The sequence below is a fragment of the Lacerta agilis genome, chromosome 1, assembly GCF_009819535.1.
Source record: "Lacerta agilis isolate rLacAgi1 chromosome 1, rLacAgi1.pri, whole genome shotgun sequence".
Classification (NCBI taxonomy): domain Eukaryota; kingdom Metazoa; phylum Chordata; class Lepidosauria; order Squamata; family Lacertidae; genus Lacerta; species Lacerta agilis.
Genome location: NC_046312.1, coordinates 74,661,569 through 74,679,695, shown reverse-complemented (window position 1 = coordinate 74,679,695; position 18,127 = coordinate 74,661,569). Strand labels below are relative to the sequence as shown.

The 18,127-nt window shown below is 42.9% G+C and overlaps 1 protein-coding gene across 3 annotated transcripts in view; it reads left to right on the top strand.

The window, feature by feature from the left end:
- Nucleotides 1–18,127, top strand: part of TSPAN4 (tetraspanin 4) — a 504,940-nt gene that overhangs the window by 183,086 nt on the left and 303,727 nt on the right. For 2 of the 3 annotated variants that reach the window (XM_033155472.1, XM_033155466.1), the window contains exon 2: nucleotides 8,777–8,855. The exons of the other annotated variant lie outside the window; for it this stretch is intronic. The gene's annotated coding sequence lies outside the window, so the exon portion shown is untranslated. The remainder of the gene's footprint in view (nucleotides 1–8,776; nucleotides 8,856–18,127) is intronic. 3 annotated transcript variants of the gene reach the window in all.

Below are 18,127 nucleotides of genomic sequence, written 5' to 3'. Positions count from 1 at the left end.
GTGCGCGCACACACACACACACACACACACACACACACACACACATGCAGCTTCAGGCAGGCTATTAGCCTTTAAGTATCTTGTCTTTGAGGATTAGCCTGGACTGTAATAGTCCATTATTGATGACTTCAATCACACTACACTAATTCTCTAAGCAGTTGTAACATACAGTGTGCTGGACCAATGATTCCCAGTTAGCTAAGTACTGCAGACCCCCTCTTTTTCAAAAGCCAAGCCATAGACCCCCCTACTTTTGAAACTTTTGACATCTTTGTGGTAGTTTTTGTTACATGAATGTTGCCACAGATACTATGGATGGGTTATGTGAACAACCTGGTGTCTGCGGACCACCAGTTGAGAACCACTGTGCTAGACTAATTTTCAGACTTTCGTTTTAAATGTATTTCCATCTGTGGTAGGTATGTTCATGTGTGTGTGGTGGTAAGATGTGATGTCTCATCTGCTCTGCTGTGATCTTAGGCAAATGTTTGCAACACAACTAGTACTGAAGCTGATAGTACTGTGGACCCCAAGGAAATCCCAAGCAGGTTTGCAGATGGGCATGCTTCCTGTGTCTTAGTTACTTAGGATCAGGTAGCTGGTGCAGATCTCAAGTGTTCTCAGTCTGTTATGAGGTGTGCAAGCTTCACAGTTTATGGTTGTGGTGAAGCTGTGGGTGGGGTGGGGGGAATTGGCTCCATCGCTGCCACCAAGCCTCTGACTTCAATGCTTAGCTAGATCTGAGCACCCAGTACAGGAGGCTTTTGGAAAGCAAAGTTGTGTTTCTTTTACTTGAGTATGCAAACACTAGAAACTTCCCCATTGGGAGAATACTGTTATAAGAACTTTAAGGTCACACACACACACACACACACACACACACACACACTCATAACTGTATATATAAACCACATGTCTGAAACCCCACAGATTAGGTACTGAACAAATTGACCTCAAATATTTCTCTGCAAGGTCAAAGTGGGAAACCTCCCCATTGTCTCTTTCCTCACAAATCCTGTCTTAAGGGCACCTTCAAGGCATGAACAGGGTGAGAGCCTGTGACCTGTGACCTACATTCAGGAATTAAGTAGTTATAATAACAAAAGAGTGACCAAAACCCATATAATGCAATCAGGTAACTTGCCAGACAGGAGATAAACAACGCACTCAGATTTCTGTTGTAGGCTGCCTTTTCTGTGATGTACCTGTAGGTATGATGTATCTGGGGGGTGGTCTTGGACTCCATGGTGGGCAATTTAAAATGTCTATATAAGGGCTTGCACGCATGGCTCTGGGTCCTCCTCTCTTCTGCGTGTGGGTGAGCACCCTGTTGCAACATTTAATAAAGATCAGGCTTACTAGCTGCTTTGCTTCTCAATATTCTCTGGTTGGTCTGTGTTATTTTCTCCTACCGAAAGAGAACCTTCAAAAGGACTCTATATGGGCTCTTGGGTACCCCATAAGGGAAAAGGAGCAGGTTTTTTTAAAAAAAAATTATATCAATACTTAGGAAGGTGGTCTTTTTGCTTTGACATGTTTCCATGGAGACACTTGTGCTTTGTGCTTTTCGGCTTGTTCTAATTTGCTGCAATGTGTGAACCTTAGGGGTGCATAAAAATCTATCGCCTAATGCTTTGTTTTCTCATCAATACTAATTCAGTACTCATATATTGCTCACTTACTTGCAGTATTATGCTCATGTACCTGCTTGTTTTGCTTATTGACCACGTTGCAGAATATTGATCACCTCCACTTTTCCTCCAGTTGTATTCACCACCTTACTCTCTTGCCTGAACCTCCTTGGGCTGTTGGCCATAATCTAACGTTTTATTGGAAAATTAAGATTTTTGTATTCCCCTGTGAAGCTATAAAAGTTTTTCCGTCTATGTTGGAAATTTGGGAACAAGAATGAAAATTACTTCCTCCACTGTGAAATGTCTGCAATGGCTTAATAGTTGCTTTTTCTCTGATAATCGTTTCTTAGCCCCTTCCTTCCTTCCTTCCTTCCTTCCTTCCTTCCTTCCTTCCTTCCTTCCACACAGCATAGCTTTTTGCATTTGTTTGCAGTCTACGTTTGAATGTAGTATTTCAGATTCCTAGTCTGTCTTTTGTATCAGCATTTCCCATTCCAATACAGACTTTGCATATACCGGTAGTTATATTTATTTAAATACATATTAACTACACTTCCATAGAAAAATAGCAAGGTGGTGTACAGCATGAAAATGCAATTGTTCAGTCGTTCAGTCGTGTCCGACTCTTCGTGACCCCATGGACCAGAGCACGTCAGGCACGCCTATCCTTCACTGCCTCTCGCAGTTTGGCCAAACTCATGTTAGTAGCTTCAAGAACACTGTCCAACCATCTCATCCTCTGTCGTCCCCTTCTCCTTGTGCCCTCCATCTTTCCCAACATCAGGGTCTTTTCTAGGGAGTCTTCTCTTCTCATGAGGTGGCCAAAGTACTGGAGCCTCAACTTCAGGATCTGTCCTTCTAGTGAGCATTCAGGGCTGATTTCTTTGAGAATGGATAGGTTTGATCTTCTTGCAGTCCATGGGACTCTCAAGAGTCTCCTCCAGCACCATAATTCAAAAGCATCAATTCTTCGGCGATCAGCCTTCTTGATGGTCCAGCTCTCACTTCCGTACATTACTACTGGGAAGACCATAGCTTTAACTATACGGACCTTTGTCGGCAAGGTGATGTCTTTGCTTTTTAAGATGCTGTCTAGGTTTGTCATTGCTTTTCTCCCAAGAAGCAGGCGTCTTCTAATTTCGTGACTGCTGTCACCATCTGCAGTGATCATGGAACCCAAGAAAGTGAAATCTCTCACTGCCTCCATTTCTTCCCCTTCTATTTGGCAGGAGGTGATGGGACCAGTGGCCATGATCTTAGTTTTTTTGATGTTGAGCTTCAGACCATATCTCGCGCTTTCCTCTTTCACCCTCATTAAAAGGTTCTTTAATTCCTCCTCACTTTCTGCCATCAAGGTAGTATCATCAGCATACCTGAGGTTGTTGATATTTTTTCCGGCAATCTTAATTCCGGTTTGGGATTCATCCAGTCCAGCCTTTCGCATGATGAATTCTGCATATAAGTTAAATAAGCAGGGAGACAATATACAGCCTTGTCGTACTCCTTTCCCAATTTTGAACCAATCAGTTGTTCCATATCCAGTTCTAGCTGTAGCTTCTTGTCCCCCATAGAGATTTCTCAGGAGACAAATGAGGTGATCCGGCACTCCCATTTCTTTAAGAACTTGCCATAGTTTGCTGTGGTTGACACAGTCAAATGCTTTTGCGTAGTCAATGAAGCAGAAGTAGATGTTTTTCTGGAACTCTCTAGCTTTCTCCATAATCCAGCGCATGTTTGCAATTTGGTCTCTGGTTCCTCTGCCCCTTCGAAATCCAGCTTGCACTTCTGGGAGTTCTCGGTCCACATACTGCTTAAGCCTGCCTTGTAGAATTTTAAGCATAACCTTGCTAGCATGTGAAATGAGTGCAATTGTGCGGTAGTTGGAGCATTCTTTGGCACTGCCCTTCTTTGGGATTGGGATGTAGACTGATCTTCTCCAATCCTCTGGCCACTGCTGAGTTTTCCAAACTTGTTGGTATATTGAGTGTAGCACCTTAACAGCATCATCTTTTAAAATTTTAAATAGTTCAGCTGGAATATCATCACTTCCACTGGCCTTGTTGTTAGCGAGGCTTTCTAAGGCCCATTTGACTTCACTCTCCAGGATGTCTGGCTCAAGGTCAGCAACCACATTACCTGGGGTGTATGAGACCTCCATATCTTTCTGGTATAATTCTTCTGTGTATTCTTGCCACCTCTTCTTGATGTCTTCTGCTTCTGTTAGGTCCTTTCCACTTTTGTCCTTAATTGTGGTAATCTTTGTACGAAATGTTCCTTTCATATCTCCAATTTTCTTGAATAAATCTCTGGTTTTTCCCATTCTGTCATTTTCCTCTATTTCTTTGCATTGCTCGTTTAGAAAGGCCCTCTTGTCTCTCCTTGCTATTCTTTGGAAATCTGCATTCAATTTCCTGTATCTTTCACGATCTCCCTCGCATTTTGCTTGCCTTCTCTCCCCCGCTATTTGTAAGGCCTCCTTGGACAGCCACTGTGCTTTCTTGCATTTCTTTTCCATTGGGATGGTTTTCGTTGCTGTCTCCTGTATAATGTTACGAGCCTCCATCCACAGTTCTTCAGGCGCTCTATCCACCAAATCTAAATCCTTAAACCTGTTCTTCACTTCAACTGTGTATTCATAAGGAATTTGATTTAGATTGTATCTTACTGGCCCAGTGGTTTTTCCTACTTTCTTCAGTTTAAGCTGGAATTTTGTTATAAGAAGCTGATGATCTGAGCCACAGTCAGCTCCAGGTCTTGTTTTTGCTGACTGTATAGAGCTTCTCCATCTTTGGCTGCAGAGAATATAATCAATCTGATTTCGATGTTGCCCATCTGGTGATGTCCATGTGTAGAGTCGTCTCTTGTGTTGTTGGAAAAGAGTGTTTGTGATGACCAGCTTGTTCTCTTGACAGAACTCTATTAGCCTTTGCCCTGCTTCATTTTGAACTCCAAGGCCAAACTTGCCAGTTGTTCCTTTTATCTCTTGACTCCCTACTTTAGCATTCCAATCCCCTATAATGAGAAGAACATCCTTCTTTGGAGTCATTTCTATAAGGTGTTGTAAGTCTTCATAGAATTGATCAATTTCAGTTTCTTCAGCACTGGTAGTTGGTGCATAAACTTGGATTGCTGTGATGTTAAAAGGTCTGCCTTGGATTCGCATCGAGATCATTCTATCATTTTTGAAATTACATCCCAGTACAGCTTTCGCCACTCTTTTGTTGACTATGAGGGCCACTCCATTTCTTTTACGGGATTCCTGCCCACAGTAGTAGATATGATAGTCATCCGAACTGAATTCGCCCATTCCTGTCCATTTTAGTTCACTGATGCCTAGGATGTCAATGTTTATTCTTGCCATCTCACTTTTTACCACATCCAGCTTACCAAGGTTCATGGTTCTTACATTCCAGGTTCCTATGCAATACTTTTCTTTACAGCATTGGACTTTCCTTTCGCTTCCAGGCATATCCGCAACCGAGCGTCCTTTCGGCTTTGGCCCAGCCGCTTCATCAGCTCTGGATCTACTTGTACTTGTCCTCCGCTCTTCCCCAGTAGCATGTTGGACGCCTTCCGACCTGAGGGGCTCATCTTCCAGCGTCATATCTTTTATATGCCTGTTGTCTTTGTCCATGGAGTTTTCTTGGCAGGGATACTGGAGTGGGTTGCCAGTTCCTACTCCAGGTGGATCACGTTTGGTCCAAACTCTCTACTATGACCTGTCCATCTTGACCTGTCCATAGCTTCCCTGAGTAATTCAAGCCCCTTCGCCACGACAAGGCAGTGATCCATGAAGGGGGGAAATGCAATACTAAAACAATTACATCATTAAAAAAAGCATTGATATCCTATCTGTAAAACTGGTTGGTTAAAAAAAAAAGTGCCAAAGGCCTGTATGAAGAGTAAAGTATGAAAAATAAGGTTAAAAGAAAGCGGGGGTTACTTCTGCCAGACTTCTCCTGGCAAGGAGTTGCACAGGGCAGGGCCTGCCACACTTCCCTGGTGAAGGCTGAATGAATCGCAGGAGCATGGGAGACCACCAAAAGTGTCCCATCGGAAGATCTCGGTGTTCAAGGTGGAGCATATGGAATCTGTCAATCCTTAAGGGACTTTGACCCCAAGTTGTTGAGTTCTCAGTGCCTGATTTTTGTAGCCTAACCTAGGGTGAAAGTTTTATATATCATTACTGTGGTCATAAATGGGAACAGTAGGATTTGGTGGCAACGGGGGGATTTTGGAATTGGAATGCTATAACAAGGAAGCATATTTGCTCTGCTATGTGCATCCTACATTATTAGCGTTGTCCACAACGTGACAATAGCATGCAACACTTAAGGCAAGGCTGGGGGAGCTGTGGCCCTCCAGTTGTTATTGGTCTCCAGCCTTAGCCAGCATGACCAGTGTTCATGGATTATGGAAGTTGTGGATCAACAATATCCAGAGGGCCATAGGTTTCCCCGTACTAAGCTCACACATAACTCTTCATTTTTCTTATGTCTTTCCATGTTTTTGCGCACACCATCCTGTTTGCTCAGTGCATAACAGCCATCCCCACCCCACTTCAAGGATCATGTTTACCAAATCACTAGTTGTATTACCATTAATAGAGCTTCAGAAGGAAATAAGTGCCTTTGAATGCAGGCAGAGTACATTTTCTTTATTACCAAATAGCCAAGCCCTCCACCCCACATCAACAGTATTCATATATTGCTGTTCTAAATGAGTAGAATAATCCCTTTTACCATTATTTCAGTAACCTAAATATACATTGAAAATGGTGGTTAAGTGGTTGATACCTACAGCTAGTACAAAAATGGAGCAAGCTATGATTGTGTTTTAAGAACAGCCAAAAAATAAAATAAAATGCAGGGATATAGTAAAGTGATTTTATCAGGATGAAAGTTCACACTATGATCTGTCAGCTTTTGAATTAGAGAGCTTTTCCTTCAGACTGGTTGCAATTAGAAATGGCGAAAATAGATATTTCTGGAAGAGGGCACAGAATTTAGCCCAGTCTGCAATCTGTTCGAGTGTTAAGATGACAGGAGAAAAAGTTTCCCCTCGACTAATTAAGAACAGTGTCCTATTTATTTATAACATTTCTGTTCAGCTTTTTGCCAGAGTTGCTCTTCAAAATTGTACAGTAAAAACACCCTAATAAAATTAAAACAGTGCAATACGACTTGAATTAAAAGTCTTGCATTATTGTTGCATTGAGGGTAGATAAGCAAATCTCAAGCATGATTCTGAGCATGCCTACTCAAAAGTAAGCCAAATAATTTCTATAAGTAGTGCTTACTCCAAGTGTGTATTTACCAAAGATCCTATTCTGGAAATACATCAATGCTTTATTTTATTTTATTATATGTATTTTTTGACAAAGTAATAATAATAATGGACGCAGGTGGTGCTGTGGGTTAAACCACAGAGCCTAGGGCTTGCTGATCAGAAGGTCGGCGGTTCGAATCCCCACAACGGGGTGAGCTCCCGTTGCTCGGTCCCAGCTCCTGTCCACCTATCAGCTCGAAAGCACGTCAAAGTGCAAGTAGATAAATAGGTACCGCTCTGGTGGGAAGGTAAACGGTGTTTCTGTGCACTACTCTGGTTCACCAGAAGTGGCTTTGTCATGCTGACCACATGACCCAGAAGCTGTACACCGGCTCCCTCGGCCAATAATGCGAAATGAGCGCCGCAACACCAGAGTCGGACACGACTGGACCTAATGGTCAGGGGTCCCTTTACCTTTACCTAATAATAATAATAAATAAAAATGTGCACCCTACCCATGAGACCATTCCATTGTAACTATCCAACCTCCCAAAATTTCAACACCTCTTGCGATGGTTTGACCCCTTTCCGTTTTAACGGTACAAATTCTACAAACACCTTCCATATCTCCTCAAAATCATTTCTCTTGCATATTCCCCATCTTACCTTAATGGCACATGTTAATCTATCATTAATAGCTTATATCCCACACCTCTTTATACCATTCTTCCATTTTATATTCTGTTTGCCCCTTCTACTTCCTAGCTATAATAACTCGTGCAGCTGTCAATAAATTTGTGAGTAAGTCCTTCATAGCCTGTGAACCTTCCACCACATCGTAAATTGATAATAATGCTACCTCTGGAAGTTAGCATCAATGTTTTTAGCTAAATCAAGCAAAAGGTTTAATTGGAGCCAGACCTTAGAACCAGAAGCTGGCTTGAAAGATGCCATGGCTGAATCACAGATGTATAACTTCTGAACATTAGCAGGGTGGGGATTAAATATGTTCTAGTACCTTCCCATTTGGATTAAAGTAATGTTGGGGCTTCCTGTGTGGTGTCCTCAATTCTCATGGCACTTACCAAGGTCCACTGCCCTTCCTCATTTTTAACTTTTAAAAGAAAAATATGCCCCTTTTTGTTCGGGGGTATTACCAGCTTTTTTGACAGTCCCACCCCACTATAAAATGGAAATTTGACAGTGATTATGACAACAGCCCCCCCTAAGTTTGGGGAACTCTGCTCTAGTGTGCTATCTTTGGGGCTGCCTTTGAAGACTGTTCTAAAGCTTCAGTTACTGAGGATATTGGAATGACTGTACCCTTCGCTGCTGAAGTCTGAGAGAGAGATCACAACACCAAAACATGGATCGGTGTGGTGATGCATGAACGAAGACTCTTTAATTGCTTTTTTGCATTAAAAAAATATATTTTCAGAGTGGGCACAGCCTACAGTGGAAGAGCCTCCCCTGGTTATAATCTGAATTTTGGAGAGGTAGCTTCTACAAGCAGAGGGGAAGGGCAAAAGGAGTCCATTAATCCTTCCTCCCAGAACATTGGCCAGACTATGCCAATTGCTGTGGCACTCCTTGATTTCACATTATTATTTTTTCCAGGACTCAACAAGGCTAGTAGATTTGCTCTCTGGACCTGCCTTCACCACTGCCATTTGCTATTGTTTGTCGGCTTTCTGTTCCTTTTTCAAACAAACTTTCATAGCCACCTGCATACAGGGAAAGAATGCCAACTGTAATCAGGTGGCATTGACCGCTTCCTTGTTAGCCAGTAGGGGACTTGTGCTCTGTTGCTGGGTCCTGGTAGATATACCTTCTAATTGGCAATTAATTAATTTGGACACGTTTTTCTTTTCCAGAGTGTTTGAAACTCACAGACTTTGAGGAGCTCCTGCTGTGGAACAGTTCAAGCTTGGCACAGGCACAGCCACAAATCAGGTACTTTATTTTTTAAGATTAGATCAAAGCTAATTCTTGAGCAGTCATTACAAAGTTTCCTAAAGAGTGGGGAGGCTATATTCTAATTTTTAAAGGAATGCTGTGGGTTATTTTGGGATCTTTGCATAGCCAGAAGTAGCCCATGTGGTCTATCTTTTCATTATGTGCCAGCTTGAAGCCCACCATCTAATCCACTAGTCTTCAATAGGTGGATCGGGACCCGAACCTCTAACCCCTGGTGGGTCACGACCTGATCCAAGGTGGGTCACAACAGGAGCACTATATGGTGTAGGAGCATATATATGGTAAAAGATAAAAATGCGTCCCCAATTGCATGTTTGGGTTATTATTGATATTATATTCATTAAATGTGTAAACCACCCTTTATCCAAAGACCACAGGGTGGCTCACAACAACAAAAATACAAAATGAGAACATAAAAATGAAGCAAAAACAAACCAACAACCCTCCTTTCACAAACACATTGAAAAGGCCACATGGTGTTTCCTTAGCCAAAGGCCTGGCTAAAGAGTTAGAAGGGGTAAAAGTGGGGGCCCTGGGTCTGAAAAGGTTGAAGACACTTGGTCTAATCCAGCCCAGAAAGAAAGTGCAAGACCATTCTAATGATGGGCCTTTGGGTCACAGCCAAGCTGCAGAATAAGATGGGTCATATTTTTTTTTAAAAGGAGTTTTCTAATGGTCAGTGGAAGAGGCGGGGGAGGAAGAAGGGCCAGCGTGGAAAGGAGTTGAGGACATGGGTTGAGGACATCTCTGCAGGATATTGCAGGGGAAGACGTTAAATGTTTTCATCACCTGGAATGCAAATGTGCTCTTACAAAACTTGTATTTGCAAAAACAGTATCAAATTGAATGTGGGGGGTGGGTGGCGGCAGGGTGAGGCTGAAATGCATATCCCAAGGGTCCTCTTGGTTTTGCAAAGTTCTTGATTTCCCTTTTACTGCTGTATGAAATAAGGCCACCTTGCAGGCTGTTAGTGGCAGGAATTGCTCAGTTTTACAGTTCCTTGCTTTTTAGTGTTTAAATTGTCTTAATTTTATGCCTCAAGTTTATGCCTCAGCTCTCTGCACTTAATAGGCTGTGTTAGTTTTTATTCTTCTTTTTATTTTTTCCCCCAACCAAGAATACATTGACATATTTATGAAAGAGTATATCCATTTGCTGGTCTAAGGGTGTGGGAGCCCAGGACTGGAATCTTAAACTATTGTGCATTGCAACATATTAAATGGGAGAAAGGGAGAAAGGAGGGAGGACCCTGATTCCCACCAAGCTGCCCATCCCAATTCCAGCTTTGAAAAAAGGCTTTCTTTCTGCTAGGAAGAATCTAGCTCATGACACCTTTGAGACCAAAGCAGACAGTTTGGTTCACTTCAGATCCACTCCGCTGTAGACCCTGGCCTAGGAATAGTGGTGCCATTCCTCAGCACTGAACTGGCATGTGTCTGGGTCCCAAATCTGGGGCTGTGTGTGTTACTATTTCTAAAGAGGTATAACACGTATGAAGTTTTGCTTTAAAAAAGCAGGTGCTATCCTATTTGTGAATGACAAATCCATTTCACCTTAACTTTGGACTCCCTCTCCCCTCCGCACCTTGTAGCACACAACTTCTTTTTTAGATCTTTCTCTTATCACTCTAAAGATCTTCTGCCAGCCCTGTCCCTGCAGTATAGATTCGGCACTTGGCAGGGATCCAGTCATTGGTTTATGTCTGCCATGTATCCTTCCTGTCACTTGAAAAAGAAGCTTTCCTGAATGGTTGTGTGTGCTTGCACTGCTGCATTGCAACCTTGTATAAATTGTGCTCCCAGACTTGCTGCTAACGCAGCAAATCCTTTTGTCGCCCAGGTTGTACGTGTGCCCTTAGAGAGCATCCGCTGCAGTCTAAGTGATTTCCTTTTACATACCTTCCCGGGGCATCACGTGGGTGAATTAGCTAATGTTTGTAAAGCACGCCAAACAGAAGAAAGGTCTCTGCAAGTGCTTGGCATCCTTATTACATAACATACAATTAAATCCGGCTGCACTGTACAAAGCCCACTTCATGTGAAGTGCTGTGTATTTCAAATTAATAGATTTCAGAAGAATTGTATTACATTCAATATGTTGTAAAGCAATCTGTGCCAGAGACTAGGAGATCTCCTGTGTTTTCCGTTGTTATGTTGAATTGCTGTTAATTGCCGCATTTGCAATTTAAATTCTTATGTAACAGAAAACCAGAATTGCTAGGTGCTGTACTGCCTCATGTCAAACACCCAGCTAGCACACAAATTCTTTAAACCTCTTTTGTTGACCACAAGCATTACACTTTCCATTTTAAAGTTCAGAATAGAGTAGTTGCTTTGGAAGACGATAATCAGGCATCTGAACAACATGACCAGTCCAACGAAGTTGATGTTGAAGAATCATTGCTTCGACACTGGGGATCTTTGCTTCTTCCGGTATACTGACATTAGTTCACCTGTCTTCCCAAGTGATATGTAAAATTTTTGGGAGACATTGTTGATGGAATCTTTCAAGGAGTTGGAGATGGCGTTTATAAGTGGTCCATGTTTCACAAGCATACAGTAAGGTTGGTAGTACAATAGCTTTGTATACAAGCATTTCGGTTTCCCTGTGAATGTCCCGGTCCTCAAACACTCTGCGCTTCAATTGGGAGAAAGCTGTATTCACCAAGCTTAGGTGATGCTGGATTTCAGCATCAATGTCAGCCCTTGTGGAAAGGTAACGGCCCAGGTAGGAGAAGTGATCAACACTTTCTAACGTTACACCATTGAGTTGGATTTGTGGCACTGCAGAGGGGTTGTTTTGTGCTGGTTGGTGCAGCACTTTGGCTTTTTGGATGTTGAGCAATAGGCCAAGCTATTCATAGGCTTCTGTGAAGATATTTACAATGGTTTGGAGGTCATCCTCTGAGTGTGCACACACTACATTGTTATCAGCATATTGAAGCTTTATGGCAGAAGTTATGGTAACCTAACTCTTTGCTTTCAGCCTACTCAAGTTAAAGAGGTTTCCATCTGTTCGATATATGATTTCTATCCCGGTGGGGAGTTTCCCTTTGACAGTGTATAGGATCATGGCAGTGAAAATAATTAATAGTGTTGGGGCGATAACACAACCCTGTTTAACACATGATCCCACAATGAATGGTTCACTTTGAGAGCCATTGTTAGCTGCAATTGTCGCTGTCATATTAACATGGAGGAGCCAAAGGATGTTCACAAATTTATCTGGGCAGCTGATTTTCAGAAGGACAGTCCACAGGACATTATGATTTACAGTGCCAAAGGTCTTAGTCAGGTTGATAAGTGCCATATACAGGGGTTGCTTTTGCTCTCTGCATTATTTTTTGAAGCTGTCAAACAGTGAAAATCATGTCACTGTCCCCCTAGAAGATTGAAAACCACGGATTCACGGAGGGTAGCCTCGGATATAGTTAGGAGACGGTTTGCAATAATTTTGCTGGCTGCAGCTAATAAAGAGAAAGTCACTCATAAATGCCAGTAGGGACTTCTGACAAGAGCTTCACAAGATCATTTTTGATAGCAAAGCCTACTCCATGTATTCAATGTTCTTGTTCAGGTAGACCTTTCCAGAAGAATATGTAGCCTCCTCTTTCTACCTTCAGTTGTCCCTCTCCTGCTCTACGAGTTTCTTGAAACATTGCAATATCAACGTTAAAACGTTGCAACTCCCTTCAAATGATGGCAGTCACTCTCAAGGCAAATCTTTAAAAAAATGTAGTATAAACACCAGCAATTGGGAAACACTGGCCTGTGAGCGTTCCGATTGGAGAACAGCCTTTACGAAAGGTGTTGTCAGGGATTTGCCTTCTCCTCGCAATGAGAGCCCGGGCGGAGGTCCTACTCATGAGGAGAGCCAGGGCAGGAGTACTCCTCACGAGGAGAGAGGGGAAAGAGATCCTCCGAGGGGGGAGGATCAGGACAGGGAACTTCCTCGAGAGAAGGTCTTGCTTAGGTACAGGGATCCCCAGTCACTGCTGTCATCTGACTCCTCTCAAAGCCTGTCACCAGAGCTCACTCCCATGGAAGAAGAGGAGGAGCAGACGGTCAGGGATGCAAGGGAGAGACCCATAACCGCCAGCCAGACACGATCGGAGGGAGAGTTGCAGCTTCCGGCACGGCACAGCGTAGAGGGGCTAGGAGACCCAGAAGACATCGTTTCAGGGTGCCGAGGCTTTGGTGCTGGGTGGGAAACAGGAGAGGAGCACTTCCGGATTCTTCAAGTGACTGAGCAGTCATGTTTTTAGCTAGCTATGCACTGTAAATAAGTATGCACAATAAAGTAGTCTTTAGAGTAAGAGGACTCTGTCATTACTTGTGAGCAACCCCTTGGGGTATCCTGACAGGTGTCATGGACTTTGAAGACACTCGAACTCAGGACGAAAGGGAGATATGTGATAAGAGGAAGGCATGTTTGGCAAGCCTAAATATCATGGGCTAAGGCAGGGACAGCCAACGTGTTGCGCCCCCCCCCCAGATGTTGTTGAACTACAAAAGACCCAGCAAGCACAACCAATGATCAAGAATGATGGAAATTGTAGTTCATGGGTAGGAAAACTAAGGCCCATGGGCCAGATGCAGCCCAATCGCCTTCTAAATCTGGACTGCAGACGGTCCAGGAATCAGCGTGTAGAATGTGCCCTTTTATTTAAAATGCATCTCTGGGTTATTTGTGGGGCATAGGAATTCGTTCACCCCCCAAAAAAAAATAGTCCAGCCCCCCACTAGGTCTGAGGGACAGTGGACCGGCTCCCTGCTGAAAAAGTTTGCTGAGCCCTGTTGTAGTTCAACAATATATGGAGGGTAGCATGTTGGCTTGTCATGGGCTAAGGCTAGCTTTGTTTCTTCGCATGGTTGTCTGGCTACAACCTGGAGAGCAGTCTGCTTAGTAGCCCCAGAGCTGCAACAGAAGACGCAGTGGCAACTTGCCCTGGCCTGCTTCTCTCTTGGTCATGTCACCCTCTCTCCCACTGCACCTCCTTGAGCAAGCAGAACTCTGATGTTGCACTATTGCAGGTAGGGGGAGATGGTGGGCAAAGGCACCAGCGGGGGAGCAGGGGTCAGAGGAGGTGTGACCGCATTATCTTTTGCAGCTGTGAACCTTTCAAAGAAACAAGATGGTCCTCTGGGTTGGAAGCCTAGCAGCCGGAGCTTTCTGCTGCATGTGGTGCCATAAACCAGTGTTTTTCAACCACTGTTCCGCGGCACACTAGTGTGCCGCGAGATATTGCCTGGTGTGCCGTGGGAAAAATTGTGTTTATTTGATTCCTATTCAAGAGAATTACTTTATATATAGTCAATATAGGCACAGAGTTAATTTTTTTAACATTTTCTAATGGTGGTGTGCCTCGTGATTTTTTTCATAAAACAAGTGTGCCCTTGCCCAAAAAAGGTTGAAAAACACTGCCATAAACACACATTACCTGTGACTGTGTAAACATGCAGGTCCTTTTAAGAAAGTGATACCCATGTAGGAAAGGAGACTAATGGGAAGCAGCCCTCACTTTCTCTTTTATAAAAAGCATCTTCTCCTGTCAGTTGAAAAAGGGATGTACTTTGTTTTTTTCCCCTTATATGCTTTTCAAGATTAACAAAACTCTTCTCTAATTGATTTGGTTTCTGTAGAAAAAAGCATGCACCACCCAAACAGTTCTGAGAAAGTAAGCCCCCTGCCGCCCCAATTTGTGTGGCCTTTGTAATTGATAGTGGTTAATTCTCATCCACGGTGAGGCTACTGGTCTATTTCCTGCTCTCCTTCTACAGTAGAACATCTACTTAAGATGCTCTACTTGTATTTTATTGCTCTCTGGCTATGAGCGGGAGCCCCCCCCCCCCCGCAGACTGGGAACTTCCTCTTGGCAGCTGGAGCTTCTAAATGTCTATAGACTAGAGTAAGGAACACTGCAATCAGCCTCTTTAGAACCTACAGGTTCCAGGAGGTATTTGGGTATATCTTGAATATTTTATGCCCACAACATTGCGCCTGTGTAGTGGAGGGGGCATGCAAAGTCAAATATCTAAACCTGAAAGCCTGCATCAGAGCTGAGATTGCTGCTTGTACTTACACAGAGCCTCCTCTGATCAGTATTTTGCCTTTGCAGCCTAAGTTTCATTTGCCTTTGTAGCCAGAAGGAAAAGGAATTGCTCAGTGAGGATTTCACTGCTTATTGATTACTGCCATCAAGTGAGATTGCAGATGCCACTGTCCTGTCATTTGCTAGATATGTGTACAGAATGTGCGCCGGGCTGCCTGTTAACAGCAAGGAGGGTTGGAAAAAGAAGGATTTGGGGTGGGTGGGCGCACATGGTCGTTCATCCTCTTTCTAATGCTACATCTCTGTATATCTCCACAAACTGAATTGTGAGATGAGGGGCATTATCACTATCACAAAAAAAGAGAAAGGCAAGGCTGAGAAGCAGGAGTTCGGGTGGGCAGAATGTTTCTTCTTCCTTTTTCTCCTCTGAAAGCAGTTGCAGGTCCCCACTTGACACGTCTTACAACTGTTTAATAATTCAGGCTCTCTGTTTGTTTGTTTGTTTGTTTGTTTGTTTGTTCCTTTGTTTTGTTTGACCTAGGCAGCAGTGGCAGCTTGGCAAGGGGCCCATTCTCTTTTCACTTTCCTGGTGCTGCCCATCAAACTGATGAGCCCTTCTTTGTGTCCAATAGAGAAAGCGAACTGTTCTAGACAGCCTAGAGAGCATTTATGTATTGTTGGTTTGATTCAAATTATATAATGTATAACAAATAGGAGCACATTCATTTGTATGATTGGAATATATAGTTGGGATTGACAGGAAGTCTAATTGGTTTATTTATGTTATTGGAAAAAACTGTTTTTGGTAATTTTTGTTTTCTTTTTGTGTGTGTGTTGTTGTTGCTGTTGTTGTTGTTTTTGGTTCCCACCCCTCTCTTTGAGATGTAATACCTTTAGCATAAATGCACAAAAGTATTGTATATAAGAGACATAACGTAACGTATTGTAACATAATTTCGTTTATTATTATAATATAAGAACATTAATAAAATTAAAATTAAAATAAATAAAAAGTAATTATTTATATCTTGCTCTTTTTCACAAAGGAGATCAGAGCAGCCTATGCAGGAAAACAGTATAAACAAACAAGACCCACAGCAGCTGAAATGTCCAGGAAGGCAGGGAATAAACTAGGCTATATTTCACCCGGGTCAAAGACCCAGTTTGGCACCCCCCTATGCGCATTTGTGTACAATCACACACACACACACACAGAGAGAGAGAGAGAGAGAGAGAGAGAGAGAGAGAGAGGGAGGGAGGGAGGGAGGCTGGGAGCCTCAGTGGTGCCCCTCTGAAGGTATTACCTGGGGCAGAATACCCAGCTAGCCCCCCCCCCCCAAATCTATGACTCTGCGGGGAGGCTCTAAAGCCTGATTACTAAGAAAAGTTTTAAGTGCTCTCTCCACCCCCAACGCTTTATCAGTGAAAGAGCCATGAAGACATCCTGGGAGAGGGAGTTCCAGAAGTGGGCACCCTATAATAGTCCTCTCCCCACCCCCATTTATCTTGGTAACTACAGTATTCAGCCTCGCCTTTTATAACACATATAGCACCTGTTTCAAATAATATAGAAGTTTGTATATATGGGCCCATGCCCAAAGGATTTTACCACCTATCCTTTAAGGCTAATTAGAGTATAATAATCTATTTTCTTCCCCCTTCCTTTTTTTTCTTAGAACAGAAACAAAACAAACAGTAGTAATCTTTAAAAAAAAAATTGCCCAAGCTGATTTAAAATCCAGTATATCTTCATAAAAACCAGGGATTACAGCTCTAATTATGATCAAGGATGGGCTGAAGATTCCCATAGCACCTGTTTAATCAAGAGCAAAAGGCTTGCTGTATACAGCAGGATTTTCATGCTGCATGCATGGTGACAAAACGCAAGGCATGCACAAACCCTAATATGAAACTTAATGTTGGTGTGCTCAGTTTTATTTCGAGGTTGTATGTATTGCCCCTTGCTTTTCCATATTGGTTTATAATAACTTAAGGTGATATTGACACAATCTAGTTCATTTTGGTTTGCTGTGTAAGAATACTGCTTGTGTATGTGCTTGCACTTGCCACCGTGCGTGTGTCAGAGAGGGAGATGTGAACCTCCAGTCGTACAGTACCTTGGTTTTTGAACAGCTTGGTTCCCGAATGTTTTGGCTCTCGGACGCCGCAAACCTGGAAGTGACTGTTCCAGTTTGCAAACTATTTTTGGAAGCCGACTATCTGACGGGGTTTCCACAGCTTCTGGTTGGCCAATCAGAAGCTGCACTTTGGTTTTCGAACATTTTGGAAGTTGAACGGACTTCCAGAACAGATTCTGTTTGGCTTCCAATGTACAACTGTATGGGCATATATCTAATGCCTACAACACTTCCTTTTGAGGATGGAAGAGCTACAAAAAATGGGAGATGTGCATGTATCATGGCAGAAAACCCATATGTGAGTCTATTACCTACTAATTGCACATGCTATTATTTCTAGAGCCAGCCTAAGCTGAACTGGGAAGTTGCTGGTGGCTTTAGGACTGCTTATGTTCTTGTCTTGCTGCTTCCCCCTGGGAAACTGCTCTTTAGCACTCAATCGGAGAAAAAACAGTCAGGTTTTCCCTTCCCCTGGGAAAGCCACTCACACCCTTGCCAAAAACACAGAAAACCCCTCAGACCTGTGCTTTCTAGGCACGGGACAAGAGGAAGTGTGGACAAGCCCCCAGTCTCAATGTGTCCTATCGCCATTAGCAATATTGACTTGTAGTAGCAAAGAGCTGTGGTATGCTTTGTATGCAGTAAATTGATTTCAAGCATGTAATCCAAATATATACTGTAGTTGCCTTTTCTGGAAGCGGTCATGCAAAGGCCATAAAAAATTCCAGCTGTGCAATTTCATGCCTGTTTCCTGAGACGGGAGTTCAGTGTGGGACTTCCTAATACAGTACATGTGTTTCAGATTGCAGGGTGAGTAGCAACAGCTCCAGAGATTTATTTTTGTTGCCCTGAGAAACTTTATTTCTAGTTTGCCGCTTTATTATTAGAATCATCTGCTTCTGTATTAAAGGCTTGGTTTTTATTGCTGCCTAAAAGAGTGATTTTCAGTCTTGCAATTTGATTTGTTTCCCTTAAATGTGAACAACTCAACAATAGTCAGATCACTATTAGAAGAAGAAGAAAATAATCTTGGACTTGTTCATCAGCTTGGTCTGGGA